This window comes from Schistocerca gregaria, chromosome 7 (genome assembly GCF_023897955.1).
Source record: "Schistocerca gregaria isolate iqSchGreg1 chromosome 7, iqSchGreg1.2, whole genome shotgun sequence".
Lineage (NCBI taxonomy): Eukaryota > Metazoa > Arthropoda > Insecta > Orthoptera > Acrididae > Schistocerca > Schistocerca gregaria.
In genome coordinates, this window is record NC_064926.1 from 262,292,904 (window position 1) to 262,311,322 (window position 18,419).

Below are 18,419 nucleotides of genomic sequence, written 5' to 3' on the forward strand. Positions count from 1 at the left end.
ATCGAGGCCCTCTTCCTCACGCCTCCCCTTCCCCCTTACCTCTCTCCATCGACCTCCATTGGCCGCACTCAGCCCTCCGCGGTCGCTCGCGACACGCAGCCTGCCTTGAGGCGGCGCCCCTTAGCACAAAAGGGAAATTTACCAGCATACCCCACCCAGCCAAAGAACGCTCCAGATGGCTATTTCAAAAGTTCGCTGCTTGCGAAACAGGAAGCCCCTTCCGCCTAAAGCAAGCGCAGCCTCACACCACACTGCCTTCAGTACAGAGCATGACACTGGCATCCCTCAGGACAAAACTGTGATAAATAACTGCTACCCCGACCGAAGGTTGTTTGTCTAAAGGGTGAGCCGCAGTCTCTTCGAGAACTCGCCTGCAGCACCCCACCAGTTTTCACTGGACTATTTAACATCAATGCGACTCCTATAATAAAGCAACTATTGCAAAAAGAAAACACAATCGCGACGATAATAAATGTCCTCTTTCCACGAAAATAGGCAAAGTCCATGGCCAAAATCGTTATAGTATTTACGTTTGACTGCAGGATACAATTTGCATCTCATTATTTTGTGACGTCCAGTGACGTGCACCGCCACCGATCACAAATGATCAGGAGAGACATGTCCACCATATATAAAATCAGGAAAAAGGGCTTCGACTCTTTTTCTGCGAAAATTACCGATCAACGCAGAATGCCCTCATTATTTCGAAGCCATTATCAGAGTAAAGAAAAAGCAGGAATATAAATCCCAAAGAACAAAAACCTATACTGAGCTGTTTCTTTCGGCTTGTTGAACAAATTAAATGACCTGAGAGCATCTCTCACGTTCACTGTAGATAAATAAAGAGCCATGCACGTGTGTATTACAAACATTTCGGTCAATATTTCACGTCATTGGCTCACATGTTGGAAGAAAACACATCCAATTTACAGAATGAAATTTTCACTCTACAGCGGAGTGTGCGCTGATATGAAACTTCCTGGCAGATTAAAACTGTGTGCCCGACCGAGATTCGTGCTTGAGTGGCTCAGGCGGTAGAGCACTTGCCCGCGAAGGGAAAGGTCCCGAGTTCGAGTCTCGGTCCGGCACACAGTTTCAATCTGCCAGGAAGTTTCACATCCATTTTACGTTCGACAACAACAATCCATAATTCAAGAGAATGTAACTGTTTGCTACACTATCGCAGGTCTTCTTTTACCAATGCAATGCTATATCATACTAGCATTTACGAAACAAATCGAGAGAGCCTGTCTCGCCCTGTATAGGTAGCAGATTGAAATTTAGTTAAAAGATATCGACAGAACGAAAAAAAAGAAACACCTGTCAAGAATCATTCCATGATGCCCTAGTCATCTCCTCTACTCACCAGGTGGCACGTCATTGACATCAATTTGGTAGGCTAAGTAATTAAATTGATCATGAGAGTCAGTTCGCATGGCGAGGAATTTATTTTCAGTAGTCGGATTGAATTCACCGGGCAAGACAACTGGGAATCCATGGAGGGAAGATGATGTTCTTTTCGAGGAACACTATTGAGAGCCGACAGCTGAAGCTGGCCGCAGAGGGATCCTACAGCCCACACCATACATTTCGCGTAAGAACAACGCTATTAAAAACACGATTGTAGCGGCTATGTTACCGTCATCCTGGGTAACAAGCAGTCTTGAGTCGACAGGAACACACATGAGTCGCTGAAAGTGTTATGCTTTTGGGTTGAGATACTCTCTGCAATTGGGAATCAAGTCTATCCATTCTACCCCGTACCTGTAGAGGCGTCTTTTAACGATTACAGCCACTCTCATATCTCGAAACGAGTCATCTTTTTCTAACCTATCTGCTAAGAATATCATACAGCAGAAACGGTTTTTTAGACAGTCCCTCTACAACTTGGTCGTGACTGAAGTCGCTTCCACAGACTGGTGTAAAGTTTCTCATCTTTCCCATCGACAGGTTATCGGATGTCTCGGTGTTCCATTTCGAAAAGCATTGTTCCTTCATTTTGTAGTCATGTACATGATTATTGTTCTGGCGTTGACCATAGCCGGAAGGTGCTGTTCACAACACGTGTGGGGTAGTACAAATAAAAAGAGGTTGTGTCACTTTATTGGTGAAAAGAAAAATAAAAACACATGAAGGGCACCACAGCATATGGAAATACTAAGAGTCTGTAGCATTGAGAAACGTTATCAAACAACTTTATGGAGGTGATGACTTCTACATTTAATCCCATGCTCCACAAGTACCAGATATCCGGTGTTCTGCCAAGGCTCCCTCCAACTCAACCCACTGGTGTCGATCAGTCATTATGCAGTAATAATCAGTATACCCAGTGGACGGTCGGAATGGGAAAGACACCTCTGATATGGAACTATGTAATGTAATACACACTGCAGTTAATGGCAGGATCAATTTTACCCTGAAGTCGGAGAGAGCTATTTCTACCACATTCTGCAATCTGTGTAGAAACAGAGTGTGCTGAGTTAATGCTATAGGACCATGTTTTGACCACTTGGTGGAAATGGAACATGTTGTTGTAGTTCCGCCACCTGTGTACGATGTGTAATTTCAGCGCCAAATGAAGCCTGCTTGTGCAACATGACGTAGTATAATAAAGGACGGTACCAGTGGTGTTTCTTATCAGGAAAATTAGGATGACCCATCATCATACAGGTACTGTAGTCTGAAGCAGATCAGCGTCCCTCAGGGTCCATTCACGTCTGTCACTCAAAAATTCTATCATCGTTATTCTGTACCAGCCAACAGAGAAAAATTATGAACTATAAAACCTCTGCTAACTTCACCCGATAGATTTTTATCGCATCTCTCTCTTCTGGTATATCTGATATATATCTAAAACAAATACCGTTACGTGGCAGCACCGAGCATATGAGGTGATCATATTAAATATACAGGTATTGGTCCATTGGAGCAGGTGGCTAGTGAAAGACTTCACTTGCACAGACCGGTGTAGAGTTTTATTGCCTGTACTGTACAAGAAACATCTCCTGCAGAATATCAGTCACAGGAGAGGGTTCCTGTTTTGTTGCTTGATACACCGCTTCTTCTGCTGTAACACGCTTTGTACAGTGCCAGACATTTTGTTTTCTTCCACCACGACTTCGACGTCTATGTCAGCTTCTAAGCTTACATTAACACTTTCCGGCCCATTGCCTCCCCCAGAAAACTAGACATTGCACGTTGTATATCATGTTGGTGCTGCTGATCCCACAACACACCCACACACTGGGTGATTGAAACAAAAGACAGTCGCAACATAAGGAAACTGGAAGAGTTTTGAGACATTGTGGAGCGTTTCAAAACTGCTGTTTGAAGGTGATTGACGACCTGTACATTTCAACTCATGATTCACAGTGACAGGATAGCTGATAACGCTGCGTTCTGTTTGACTGATTCCTCATATTGCTACCATACATGTAATCACTGTTTCGGTGTTAGCCATCCCCGGAAGATGTTGCCTCCTCCACCAAGACTCTATCTCCATGTTAAACGAGCGATGTCAGTTAGTCATTATGTGGTAATAAAGAGTATACCAGTGTATAGTTGGATCGGAGAAGATACCGTCGATGTACTGTAATACTAGGTATCATAGCTGATAGCGCGATCAATTTTAAAAATTTTATCGTAATTTCAACACCGACCAATGACGCGACAGCATGCTTACTAATTTCTGCATCTAAACAGCCCATCCGCTGGTTTCCGAGTACCATCGCGAATATAAATAGATGACTGTGCAGTACGTTCATTCGCTGTTAATTCTCGAACATATACACCAAAGTATACCAGACAGAAACCACATATGTCTAGCAGTTATATCACAGTGCGTAATTTACGATCTTTCTCTATGTGGATGGGAGTCACAGGGATTTCTCGCATTCTTAAGATAAAGTCAGAGGCCGAAATATCTCCTCGCATTGTCTTTGACCAACGCTCCCTGCAGCTGACCAGAAGTATACCGCTACATTCTACGTTACGTGTAGGAACAGTAAGAACCGAGACTGTAACTGTTGTCCCGCACCCATCCAAAAGCACAAGATTTCCCCAGATACGCGAATGTCTAGGAGGTTAGCATCTGTTGTCGGTGTATAATAGATACTAATTTGTTGTGATGATATAAAGACGGTTAAGAACAAGAAACCGGTGGTTTTTACGCATGATGGAGCTCCAGACGGACGGAGTTTGCTGTATTTTACGTAAATCAACTGCGCTATCAATTCTGAAGTGTTCTTACAGTGTCTGGGGTCATTACCAAGAAGGTATTGGTAAGTGAGAACATAAACACGTGAACTCCTAAGGCTACAAGGTTCTGCACTTAAAACACGCTATAATATTAGATCGTTGCGATTTCCGACCTATTAGTCGTATGGAATGCAACGCTGTTACTATCGTGATGTAAGAAATATATTTCCAGCGCATGACACACATTTTCCTTGCATGTTTCTCTACTATAAATTATGGTAATAAACTGTAAAATGAAAAACTACTTCCTTAATACACCGATTCCTTGTGATACATGTACAATATAGCTTTCCAGAGGTGTATAGGCCCCACTACTCACATCCGATCAAAATTCAGAAATTGTACTATGCACGTAACAGTCCTACATAAAATGATCGCTAGTAACAGAGAATGCCTCTTACAAAGAAAGAGACAAACGCATAGCAGCGATGTTTGACATGTGAAATTACACGTCATGCCGCCGCTGACTCCGTAAATAGGACATCTGACAAGCAGATGCATAGACAGGGATTGTAGTACACCACAAACACCTGTCGCTAACTCGATTTTATGCCCAAGATGCGGCAGTAGAATGGAGTATGTCACATAAATCTCCTTTCGCCTAGAGGAATGTGTCGAAATAGGATGGAAGTCGTCTGATGACCGAAAAGTTTGCTGTTAATGATCGCAAGTAGACAGTCACACACAGAACACGCAGTTGTACGTGATTCGAACGCCGGTTATGTCACACAACTGATGCATCCTGACAGAGCAACGAAATACAAAACGGTCAAATGACCTGCAGCAACATATCCCTCTCTCTCTAGAACGCGTCATCAGAGTACCGTTAAATCCTACCTCGTTACAACCCCATCTCAACCGATCACTCCATCCACTCCTTTGACGCAGATGCAAGTAAGTTTAGAGGCAGATGGTTCTCTTTCTTCCAGGAAACATCAAAGACAGCAGTCAACTCACGTGCATCACTGTTACCTCAATAGACAAACAATAGAATGTTGCCTCGACGAATAGTGAAAGACTGTTTCCCCAGTTCCCGTGGTACCACCTCAACGTTTTCCCGTATTCCTTTTACTGTCATATACTCGTTTCCATGTATAGAATTGTCCTGCGTCAGTCAGAAGACATGCAAGTACTTTCTCAATTTCCCCGCATTTCGGCGTATTTTCCTTCAATTTGTACTTATTTCGCGGCACGTTATCGATTTTATGTCACTTTTATCCATGTGATTCTGACATCAGTTTTCGTTTCGTGTTCTAATTGCTTGTAAATGTAGTACAGCTGCTAACAGGTAGCGCAAATGCACTGTTTTTCTGGTCTGGCGGCATGGTATAGCACTGAACTCGAATGCATCCAGTCACCTCCAACCGCATATTTTACGGTTGAATCACGTTTGCTCTATTTTCTATATGTCTGTGACTGTGCTTGTGCCGCGTGTGGCTCCCAGGTCTCACAATAGACCCAAGTCAGCATTCGAGTGCGGATCCGCCGAGCGTTATATCCGGAGCGATGTTGGGATTAATCTGTGACTCCTGCAAGGTCCAATTTCCACCCCACACTACTACAGAAGTCAGGCAGACTCTCCTAACGTTCTAAAGAGAAATGCCTGAAAAACTTTCAGCAATAAATCACTTCTGGAGTCGTATGCTGTAAGGAAATGACGCACAATATTCACAAAATTTCTTACGTAACTAGTGGGATACTTGGGTACTGGAGTAGTGCTAGTTAGTGTAAGATAAACATGAAACTAACGAAAATTGTTATTTATTTTGCAAAAATTCTGAGAAATCACAATGGAACTTTTAATTATGAACTGAACAATTTATTTCCTGGTTCTTTTCGGAATGTGAAGTTACCTCTTAAGGATAGGATTCGCTAATGAAATTTCTATACAAACTTTAAGATTTTTACTGGGCACTCCCACACATTATAGCGGAATTTGCTTTTAAGCCGATCACTGGGTCATTCTCCCCTTTCACTCGGGCAAACGCTGTCCGCTCCCCGGGCAGTCGCCGTCCAATGTAGATAGGCTGTCGTCCTCTGAAGGGACCGGCCTCTCAGCGTGTGGTCCTCCTCTCCTGAACTAAAAGCTCTTGTGACCATCGTGTCTCGAATTTGTGTGTGTATGCCAGCCTCGAGTAGCTCAACCCCGGTGTGCCCTTGTTATCTGCATATCGTTTACATGAATTCATACAACATTGACTTGTGATTGATGAGGGCGGAAATTGTAAGCAATGAAGGTCAGCAGATCATGACGTCTTACACTGTTTCCAGCAGTTTCTTGTAACTAGTGTAGTTGTACAGTAGTGACTTTCTTTTTCTCTGCACGCGTAATATGTTACATTTGCTTACGTTCAGAGACAACTACCAGTGTCTGTACAATTCACCAATCCACCGCAGGTCATTCTTCAGATCGACACTGCCTTCTGGCGTTGCTACTTTGTTATAGCCAACCGCATCACCTGTGAACAGCTTTGAAGACCATCTGACGCTTTCTGATAGATCATTTATATACGCTGCAAAAAGTAACTGCCTTATCACACTTCTTCGGAAATTACCTTTACAGCTGTCGATTTTATTCCCTTAATTGCTTTCTGATTGTGATGCTGATCACTCGTAAGAGTCTATAATCGCTAATAAAGAACTGTTAGAGTTCCTGCGTTATGGGTGTCATGGAGGGACAGAGTGAGCTGAGTTTCTCAAGACCTCTGTTTGCGGAATTCATATTGATAAAGATTTTCGTTCTCCGAAAACGTCATAATTCTTGAGCATAAAAGAGTTTCATAATTCTACAACAGACTGACGACAGTATAGGTCTACAACTGTGTGCCCATGTCCTGCAACCCTTCTTGAAATCGTGAACGAACTGCACTCTTTTCTAGCCGCTATGTACTCTTTGTTGCTTCAGAAAACTACGATAACCTACTGCTAGAAGGGGAGCGAGTTCTTCCTCACAATCTTTGTAGTATCTTACAGCTATTTTGTAGATCCAGATGCCTTTCTGCTACTAAGCGATTGTAGTTGCTTTTCTAGTCTGCTATCTCGGTATCTGTCGTTTCGACGCTCGTACCGTCACCGAAAGACGATGCTAATATCTTCCGCATTGAAATAATTTTGGAATACCGAATTCAGTATTTCGGTCTTCGCTCGGTTATCTTCCGTTTCGGTGCCAGTATGGTCTCCGGAAAAAAAACTCAGATGATTGCTGACTTCCCTCTTCTGAGCGGTGCCTTTCTACTCGGAAGAAAAAAGTAACCACTCAATCCCTCTCCTGCCTCTGCACACAAATACGTAGCACGCTGGCAGATTATGACGTAACCGTTTATTTGGAAGCCGTTGCGTCATCAGAGCCTGGAGCGTGGAAGAAGAATACAGATAGGAAGACCGTTGAAAAATGCTTGCCGAAGTTTTGTTCCATTACTATGAAAAGTCGTTAAACATTGAAGCCATGAACTGGTTGTTACCAAGAATATTAATTCAGCAGCGTTCCATTTAAAAATTGCTTTCTGATTGTGATGCTGATCACTGGTAAGAGACTATATTCGCCAGTAAAGGACTGTAGAGTTCAATACTGCTCAGTGAAGCAGAATGTTAATCTCAGTGAACAGATTAAACAGACGTTGCTTCAAATAGTTCCATCATACATTATCTCCAGTAGTCAAGGTGGTCCCAGTCAACACTCTATTGGTAAGGGACTTAACTGCTTTCACGATATACTGTACAAAGCACTGATATGGTACATGACCCATATATCACCAGGTGTGAGTTTTCGTATGATATTTGTTCGAAAGTAGTATCTTTCAAAATACGAGAATGTTGATTCGAACCCAACAGCATTGTACTTTTTAAGTACACATATCAGTTACGATACCTTACATAACAGCTTTAGATGGCTTAGTATGCACTGCAGGTGTCATTGCAATAATGTAAATAGCAAGAGCGTCAAACAAACATTTCTTAAATCAAGGAGAAATTACTACAAGTATTTGAACAGCTACTGAAATAAGTGAGCAGCGCAAAATTTTACCTTGAAATATTATGCACATTTCAATACGCAGAATTTGCGTTATAGCAAAAGAAAATCGATAGTTTCTTCTCTCTGGAAAGAAACAAGAGAAACAGCTCGTAATACTACTTGTCGTGAAGAGTACGTTTCCAGCAGTCCTCAGCAACTGCTGTGGATGTCGTAAGCGACACAAACAACGAACTTTACCACACCAAGCATTACAGCATTTCAGCTTGCCATGGTATGGTCCAGCGATAATCACCGGTCTCTTACTACGTTCGTCGAAGTTAGTTCGATAAGCTCCTGGGTTCAAATTTATTGCGCTATTGCGCCATTCAGTTGGAGCAGTTATGTTGCCAAGTTATTTTTCACGCCTGGTCGGCGAACCGTGAAGTCGAGTGTGACATCGCATCATGTTATTTCTTTACCATGTCACACTGGAAACAATGTTAGTGCTATCACGGCGAAAACAAACGCTGTACTCTCGAAGCGTGTAATTCATGCTAAGTACACAGAGATGTGGGTCATGGAAACTTGGCATGTGTCCTAGAATATTTCAAATGGAATTGCTTCATACAGAAACTGGCAATTTGTGATACAGTACCCGCTTATCGTAGGTCGAGGCTCCTTCACCCATATAGGCCTCTTTTCGCATCGACACTCCGTTCCCTCATATAACATACCTTGTAAATTCATCTGTCGGTTACAACTACTCGCATAATCCAGTTCGGAGCTTTAACTGTTATCGATATGACACGTATTTTAGTCGATGATTACACAAGTCTGCATTTAAAAAATTTTTATCAGATGGTTCTTCCAAACCAGGCATTCTACAATCAATTTGTAATGCGAATTATAAAATTTGGTTTCATTTTGTTCTCTCACGTCAGGATTTTTCAGGAAATAAGATCTCAGATTTTAAATATTTAGGAAATTGTAGCACAAGTTCTAAAATAAAATTTAAATTACTGTGTTATTTTTGTATTGATTATTTTATTTTTTATGCATATATTAAAAGTACTACAAATAGTTATCTTAGCAACATTTTGAGTGCTCTTTTATATTTCAGATTCAAACTTTTTCATTTGAGATGTCTCCAAGCGTTTCACTCAAAACATTTGTAGATCCAGACGCAAAATGTTCCGATTAGGCCAATTTTTTACACTCCAGTGGTATTGGTTTGCCTGTTATCCACTCACATAAGAAGCAGAACACTTTGTGCGCGCAGCCTGATTTTTTAACAAAATTATCATAGCTAAAAGTTAAATAAAAGATTGTTTTCTATATTATGAAACGGTATGCGGTAGAAGGAAACTACCAACAGTTTTGAAATCGGCATCAAAAGTTATTTCAGAAAACACGAATATTTTAGATCCCTGATATCATGCAGACTGGTGTTATTTGTTTGCGTTGTGCCCTTCTGCATCTTTTCTTCGGGTTAACATTCTCATTTCAATAGATCTAACACTTGCAACGATCTCCTTAATACATTCAGCATCTCCGGATCCTCTCTGCCCATAAATATTTTTCCTTCAACTACTAATTCCCTTGTCCACTTAACTGTCACATCAGACAAGGAGAGCCCACGACGTTCGGATCACGGACTTACTTCAGAGTGCGTACAATTCTAATAGTAGATTAAGACAACGCAATTTGCAAGTAGCAAAGCGCACTACTTCGGCGCAAGAGCAGTTTTACGCGTCAGTGATGTACCAGTGCGTCGCAGAGCTGACTACGAGCTGGCGGCAGTCCTGTCGTTAGCCTTCAACCTCTATAACCGGCAAATCGCTGGATCAAGTCCAGCTCACCTTCTTTTTCTAATTTATATTTTTTTCAACACTAGTCATGTTATAGTTGAAAGGTAGTATGATGAAAAGACATATGTGTTTATTTGGCTGTTTACTAATTTTTATTTTAACAGCAAATATTATGCAGCTTTTATTTCTATAGGCTAGCTAAAAACCTTATCAAGTGCATTCGAACTTGTTCAAATGTGACTGACAACGAACGAGAAATCGCGTCTCGAGAAGGTGCTATTAGAATACATACGGTCGTACATCATCAGATTTCCGCATCGATATTTACAAAAGTGTTCCATTACGCATCATTTGCATCCAAACTGTAGGAAGAAAGAGAAATTTTTCAAAATGTCAAAGAGCTTTGTGGCGCCGGTCAGGGTGGCCGAGCGGTTCTAGGCGCTACAGTGTGGAACCGCGCCACCGCTACGGTCGCAGGTTCGAATCCTGCCTCGGACATGGATGTGTGTGATGTCCTTAGGTTAGTTAGGTTTAAGTAGTTCTATGTTCTAGGGGACTGATGACCTTAGAAGTTAAGTCCCATAGTGCTCAGAGCCATTTGAACCAAAGAGCTTTGTTTTTTCCGTAGATACTCTGAACATTCCTTCTATATGCAGAAAACTTGCATTCACTCGGTGTAGTTGACAGTGTTTTACGTTTTCCGTGTCTGTATGATAAATATCATCCTGCAACTTGTGATGTCGAAAGCACATCCGACGGCTGAGTAATCGTACGTTACCCATATACACTCCTGGAAATTGAAATAAGAACACCGTGAATTCATTGTCACAGGAAGGGGAAACTTTATTGACACATTCCTGGGGTCAGATACATCACATGATCACACTGACAGAACCACAGGCACATAGACACAGGCAACAGAGCATGCACAATGTCGGCACTAGTACAGTGTATATCCACATTTCGCAGCAATGCAGGCTGCTATTCTCCCATGGAGACGATCGTAGAGATGCTCGATGTAGTACTGTGGAACGGCTTGCCGTGCCATTTCCACCTGGCGCCTCAGTTGGACCAGCGTTCGTGCTGGACGTGCAGACCGCGTGAGACGACGCTTCATCCAGTCCCAAACATGCTCAATGGGGGACAGATCCGGAGATACAATAACATTGTGAATTCAATAAAAGTTCATGCAAATACACTTGTCTCTTTCTACGGTATTATCTTTCAAATACAATGTGTGAGTAATAATATAACTAGGACTGAAAAAGATATTAATGAGTGGGACTTTATCCAGCGGAACTTGAACGCTAACCACATGACACATCTTATGTTTAGTGTCATAATATACCGGTATATCATCAATGCGTAAAGCTTGTCTTCCAATTTTCTTGAAATCAACGTAGTGTACCTTCCTACTTACTAGTCCTAATCGACTACTAAAAGTGTAAAAAGGTTTACAGTAGACCCGTAATCTCGAAGTCGTGGCCTCCTCTTGTTGGTGATGATGTTTAGTTTTGTTAGGCGCCCAACTGCATCGTCATCAGCACACATGCAAAGTCCCAATTTTTCACACAGTCCAATTTCTTTAATCAGTCCAATTCAGCCACTGTCACGAATGATGATGATGATGAAATTATGAGAACAACACAAACACCCAGTCCCTGGGCAGAGAAAATCCCCAATCCGGCCGGAAATCGAACCCATGCCCCCGTGGTCCAGAGGCAAAGACAGAGGCAGAGATCCACTGGACCACGAGCTGCGGACTTGCCTTGTTGCACCTTCTTAAAATAAGTCTTTTCTACAGACATTTTCTCAGCTATTCTCTGTAGTACTTACTTATTTGTAAGTTACAAACACATTTATTTTTCAAGCATTTCTGTAACACTACATTTCAAATGCTTTCTGTATCTTCCTCGGTCTGCCTACCTGCAACGTACGTTCCACTTCCGTAACGCAGTACACAGCACTGTGGTAAAGGGTTACTTGTTTAGATACTACTGTCTCAGGTCGATATCAATAAATGACCTTGTAGCACTTACTTTCTTAGTATGCGACAATATGCTTTGTATGTACATCTGGTTACAACGATATATTGCTGTTTTATTTGGAAATAGTAGAGCTCTTTGACAACTTCCTTCAACATTTATTTCAATCTTAAGACTGGCAACTCGGTACTTCACTTTCTATTTCTCCTCATCACTTTCACTTTAACTTTAATTCTTTTTTACACGTACTCTGTGCTGAATATCAGGTTCATATGAATGAAAAGCTCTACTATGTCGGCACGCGGGGTGGCCGCGCGGTCTTGGGCGCCTTGCTACAATTCGCGTTGCTCTCCCCGTCGGAGGCTCTAGTCCTCTCTCGGGCGTGGGTGTGTGTTGTTCTTAGCCTAAGTCAGTATATGTTAGATGAAGTAGTGTGTAAACCTTTGGACCGATGACCTCAGCAGTTTGGTCTCATAGGAACTTACCATAAATTCCTAAAAATTTCTCTACTCTATCTTTCCTACTTTCGGTAGACGGGCCACGTCTTTTTGGAACCTTAACGTTTGTGTCTTTCCCAATCTGAAATATTTTTTAGCTTCCTTCATTGATTCTTCGACGTAAAAGTTAAAAAAATGATGGCGATGATTTGCAACCACGTCTTATACATTTGTTTAAACGAATTTGTTCCTCTTGATCTTTTTCTGTCACTCCTCTAACTTGCTATATTCTAAGACGCTGTTGTTTGTTAGTCTGTATTTTGTTAAAAGCCCCTTGGAATGTCACAAGTGGACAATGAAACAAGATGTCTGGATGACTGTGGATTTATTCTAGCCCTTGGGCATAGTACTTTGGGAATAACTAGATTGTGGTGTCCAGTTGCCTCTAAAGCGAAACAATAGACGTCCGGAATTGCTGTCAGTGAGTAGAATGGGGCCAGGCGTGGCGTCACTCGAATGTTGCTTTCAGCGACGTCTCCAGCGGCGATCGTGATGACAACGTGACTGAAGAGCGGGTGATAGCCATGAAATTCCTCCAGCAACTGGACAGCTTCCTCGTTCAGATGGTTCAAATGGCTCTGAGCACTATGGGACTTAACTTCTGAGGTCATCCGTCCCCTAGAACGTAGGACTACTTAAACCTAACTAACCTAAGGACATCACACATACCCATGCCAGAGGCAGGATTCGAACCTGCGAAAGTAGCGGTCGCGTGGTTCCAGACTGTAACGCCTAGAACCGCTCGGCCACTCCGGCCGGCAGGTCCCTCTTGACTCAGCGCAGGCTGTCCTGTCTCGTGGTCGAACAGCAGACCATGTACTCCATTCCTGGATGTCACTCGAAGTGTCACAGGCTCCTGGTGTAGGCTTTTTAGACGAGTATGATTTAGTGCACGAATGGCTGACTACTTGTACGCTCCAGACTGTGTTCCTTTAGGACTTGAGACACGTGCTCTAAACACTTCTGTGGCGGCAAGTGAGGAAAGGCTTCCGTATTTCCAATAGCGTATTGCAGCGTCGGCTGTTGCTATACCGCATCCAGCTGGCTCCCCTTCATAACGCCAGTCAGCCGTGTTTCCTTTGATAAGCATAATACTCTCACTTGCCTGCGGCTGGCTCTGTTGCAGCTCACTTCCGCTCTGGCGTATTTTTTGAATGAATAATGTTGATACGCTACAATGCCCTACTTTTAATCAATACCCGGTCCCTCGGGTCGACCAGACTGGGTTATCCTTTACACTAAATGGATGTATATGTTTGTACTGGCGCACGACGGCAAGGTCTTTAGCGAACGCTTTGCACTAGACTTCCTGGCGACTTGCCCTTCTGATCCTGTTTCGTCTCTTAAAAATTATTCTAACAATTGGTTCCCTTAATTCTATCACTTGATCTTATACATTTCCGGCATTCAAACGCTATGGAACTCATTTCATTACTAGGCTTTTTGCACAATAACTTCTAACCCTTTATTCCCTACTCACAAGCCAAAACGAATCAATTATTCTTAACATTAGCCCCTGGTTTGTTCAGGTTCCTTCTGCTGCTTTTATGCTCAGGGTATCCAACCACTGAAATCTGAACGATGGTTGTGATTCATCTTCCATGTATCAAAGCAAGGAATACGCTCAGAAGAACAAGTGCCACTGCAGTGGTTAGTATGATAATAGGCATTGTTGTCTCTTTCCGGTACTCATTTTCCCGATATCACTTTACATGCTGTAGCAAGGTTTCCATGGAGACGCATCCCTCCTGCTGCTCCAAAAGAATGCTTATAGACTGCATTACTTCCCGCCATAGAGTTCGATTTAAGGTGGTTAGATTAGTGGTAGGTAGCACCTCCATGGGCTCCTCTGGCCAGTACAAACGAGGCTGTAGGTTTGTTATGAAACTGTGGCCGGCAGACTAAAATTGGCACCATTATCTTGCACCCTTTCCATTTAATAACAAACCACTGCCCTTTAATTGTACCCTCTTTGCTGATGTAAGCCTCTCCTGCTCGAAACAACTACACCACTACCATCTTGTCATAGGTAGAGTACAACCAACGCGTCTCGACCTGCTGATGGTACAATTGTGGCTCGATACTTCTTTATTGCATTCTCTTACCATTTTTTGTCCCACTAAGAGTTTCACTGTGCTCGCTTGTCTTTTGCAATTAGTAGCAGTCGCAGCGAGTTTACTCTTACAAATTTCTTCGGCATCCTCCACTTGATAGGATACGCATCAACTATGTAGCACTCGTAATGTGCTTGTTTCCCTACTGTTGGTGTAGAAACGTAAGTTAACATCGGGTATGGATTTAAGTGTCAGGAAGTCGCTTCTGAAAGTATTTGTTTGGAGTGTAGCCATGTATGGAAGTGAAACATGGACGATAAATAGTTTGGACAAGAAGAGAATAGAAGGTTTCGAAATGTGGTGCTATAGAAGAAAGCTGAAGATTAAATGGGTAGATCACATAACTAATGAGGAAATATTGAATAGAATTGGAGAAAAGCGGAGTTTGTGGCACAACTTGAATAGAAGGGACCGGTTGGTATGACATGTTCTGAGGCATCAAGGGGTGACCAATTTAGTATTGGAGGACAGCGTGGAGGGTAAAAATCGTAGACGGAGACCAAGAGATAAATACAGTAAGCAGATTCAGAAGGATGTAGGCTGCAGTACGTACTGGGAGATGAAGCAGGTTGCATAGGATAGAGTAGCATGGAGAGCTGCATCAAACCAGTCTCAGGACTGAAAACCACAACTACAAAAACCTTTATATTAGGCCAAACACTCTATCTAAAGCTAGGAAAGAGTGGCCAGTAACTGGGAAGATTATTTCAATTTTCATTATGTTTGCTGGTGCACAACTAGCCGGAAACTTGTTCAACATTGTTAACATATTAATATTCCAGTTTTTCCCTGCACATCCGTCCGCCGCCAGGCGAATTGTGTCTGGCCTGAGAGATCAACAGCTTCCAACTCACTGAATACGATGGAAGCCACTTCATTCGACGATTTCTTGGCTTCATCTTCCGTCCAGCTGTATATTGACATATTAGCAGGATTTAGACAATCAATTGACAAGCCTTTAACAACTGAAAGGTTTTAGCCATAAAACTGTCTGGAGTAGTAGGCAATTTGGTCTGTTTCTGTTTCCTTAGGTAGAATAAGGTTTTTTTTTACTGTCAAAGCCCAAGAGCAGCCTGTTGTTTTTATACGCAAGTACTGGAAAAAAGCTTGTGCGTGTTTCTTGTGTAGCTCCAGTCTCATTGTCGGTCCACCCTTCGTAATCTCATTTTGTTCCATTGAGATTTTATTTCCCAGCTCAACATACGTGCTACACTCATCTGCACTTGGGTAAGAAATCCTGTATTAAACTCAGTGCAGAAGACTTTTCTGAAAAAGCCTTGAGTAACTTTCTGTTGATCGTCTCTTTCTGCATTGAACATTCTCCTTAGTGTACTGATGTTGAGATCTGTTGGCAGATATACACGGGATAGTTTTTCTCTTGAATAATGCGATTCATAGGCTTTTAGACTGCAAATGAAGGTCTTCACCGCTTCTCTAAGTGAACCAAATTTTATCTCCTTGCGATTTCCATCTCGGGTTTCCACTGGGATATGGGAGTTGTCTTTCTTGAAGTTTTTGAAGACCCCTATGATCCTATGCTCTGTTATTGGTGTCAACACCTTGAGGAATGTTTCACGACATACTTGCAGATTGTTACCGCATTGATTTACAGTACTGTATTTGAATGTGGTGGATTTTCCTTTAACCACGTCTTTCTTCTTCTTCCTCTTAGGGTTGGGCACTTCAGCACTACCATATTTGAGAATGAATGCATTTTGCTTACTCTTTTCAGGGATGGAGTGAAATGCGTCGTGGAAGTTCTTGATGTCAGACATCGATAGTAATGCACACTGATAACCAATTCTGTGGTTACATGTAGGAAACTCAGGGAGGCCTCTAGCGGAATACTTGGGCAAACAAAACAATGAGAACATTATAACAATTGTACATTTTCATATATTATTAATAGACACTTTTAACAGCTCAATAAATTATACAAAAACAGAAACAGGACCATATACGAAATACCAGTAAATATCTAAGTTACTCCATTAATATACTGGTTATAAGGTTATATTAATGCAACTGCGTTTGAAAACACATTTACTTTGTTGGTTCATGTATTGCACTTAACTATTTATTTTTATTGTATATTAGCACGTATTTTTAACGACGAATCTTTCTCCTCTCCCCTAGGCCGCTTTACCCAACAGTTCAACCCACGAACACAGATTTTACCACCAGAATAACGGTTACGAATTGGCCCTTCTCTCAGTCATTAACGTGGTCTATTACTACTTTTTATGGCCCTGAATCTCGGAAATTCGTAACATCAGACCAGTTAAAACTCTCATCAGATTTTTTCCCTTATATTCTTTCATTATTTCTGACATCAAAATACACTCCAACAATTGGTAATTACAAGCATCACGCACAAAACTAGAACAGTGTAGATTACAAGCTATCCTTACCTTTATCTCTTTTCAATGCTTCTTTTCCACTTCTCAGGTTGCCGAATTCTCTTTCTGGCTTTCCCTCCTGTTGCTGGTGAAACACTTTGTTCCATTTCACTCACTTAAAAGGTAAATATTGGCAGTAATAATGTAAAAAATGCTTCAAAACGTGAAGTACAGGAAAGCACGTGTTAGTGTCTGTCACGGACTGTCACCATGTCTGATTTTGGCAGTCTCGTGATCACATACAGTATTACGATTGTTTCAAATCGGCTTATTCATCAAATGTCCGTATTTGGTACCAAGCTCTTGTGTAAGTGTCCACGTTTGAATTGAACAGTGAACTTCAACCGAGTAATTTATGACATTTACGTGAATTTTTGAAACAAACGGATTTCACCAATGAAAAGAGCGGAAAATTTCCTACCGGAATCGACTGCTAACTCAATTTCGACCAGGAGGTCAGATGTCCGGATTTGATATTACGCTACTCATTTCTCCAGTAAGTTGTCGTGGTAGTCGTCTGTTATTCAATAAGCCCTTCTCTAAAGCTCACTTACGAGCAGAAACACCTCTTACTTTCCTCCGCCTTAAATTCATTGCTGCTCTGCAGTTTATAATGAATCATATTCCTCTAACATTACTTTTTTTTATAGAGATGAATGATACCATGTATACTACCGTTTCTTGCATAGGTTAAAATTATCTCAATGTGTCACTAAAAGAATACATATGATTTTGTGTATGATGTATTATGTTTCAGGCTAAAATGTATAAAAAAGAAATTAATGTGTTACAATCGATATTTACTAACAGTTAATATTTCTCTTCTTTTAAGAGTAATTGAAATTACAAAATTTCTGGCATACTTAAAATTCATATTATTAATTGCGCAATCAAACGCTAATTATTAAATTTTTTCTGTATTCATTTATGAAATAATGATATAATTTGGTAAAGATTCTTCTCCTGTCGAAAATGATTGTAAGCTATTTTGCTTTGTAAACTCTTTGGAAATTGTGAGTACCGCAGAATGTAAGTAGTAGTGGGCATGCCTCAGATGGAAGTAGACTTTTTATAAGTTTATCCCTGACAGTGTAATTATTTGTTTTTTTGAATGTGGAAATTATGAAGTCGGTGTGAATTAGAAGAATGAGATAAAATAAAAAGATATTCATAGCAACAGGCAACTCTTCATCAGTTATTTCGTCTTCAAGAACCCTTAATGTCAAGGCAAAATTTGACTCCTAGGCACAACAAGATTTTGAGCCAGCTACAGCAACATCAAAGAGATAATCAAGATAAGTAAAAAAGTTCTTCTTTTGTGATTTGACTCCTCTAAATGGTTTCAAAATTTGCTCAAAGAATAAGAACTTTAATCGTGATGTGGGGGAGGGTATGATTAAAAACTGC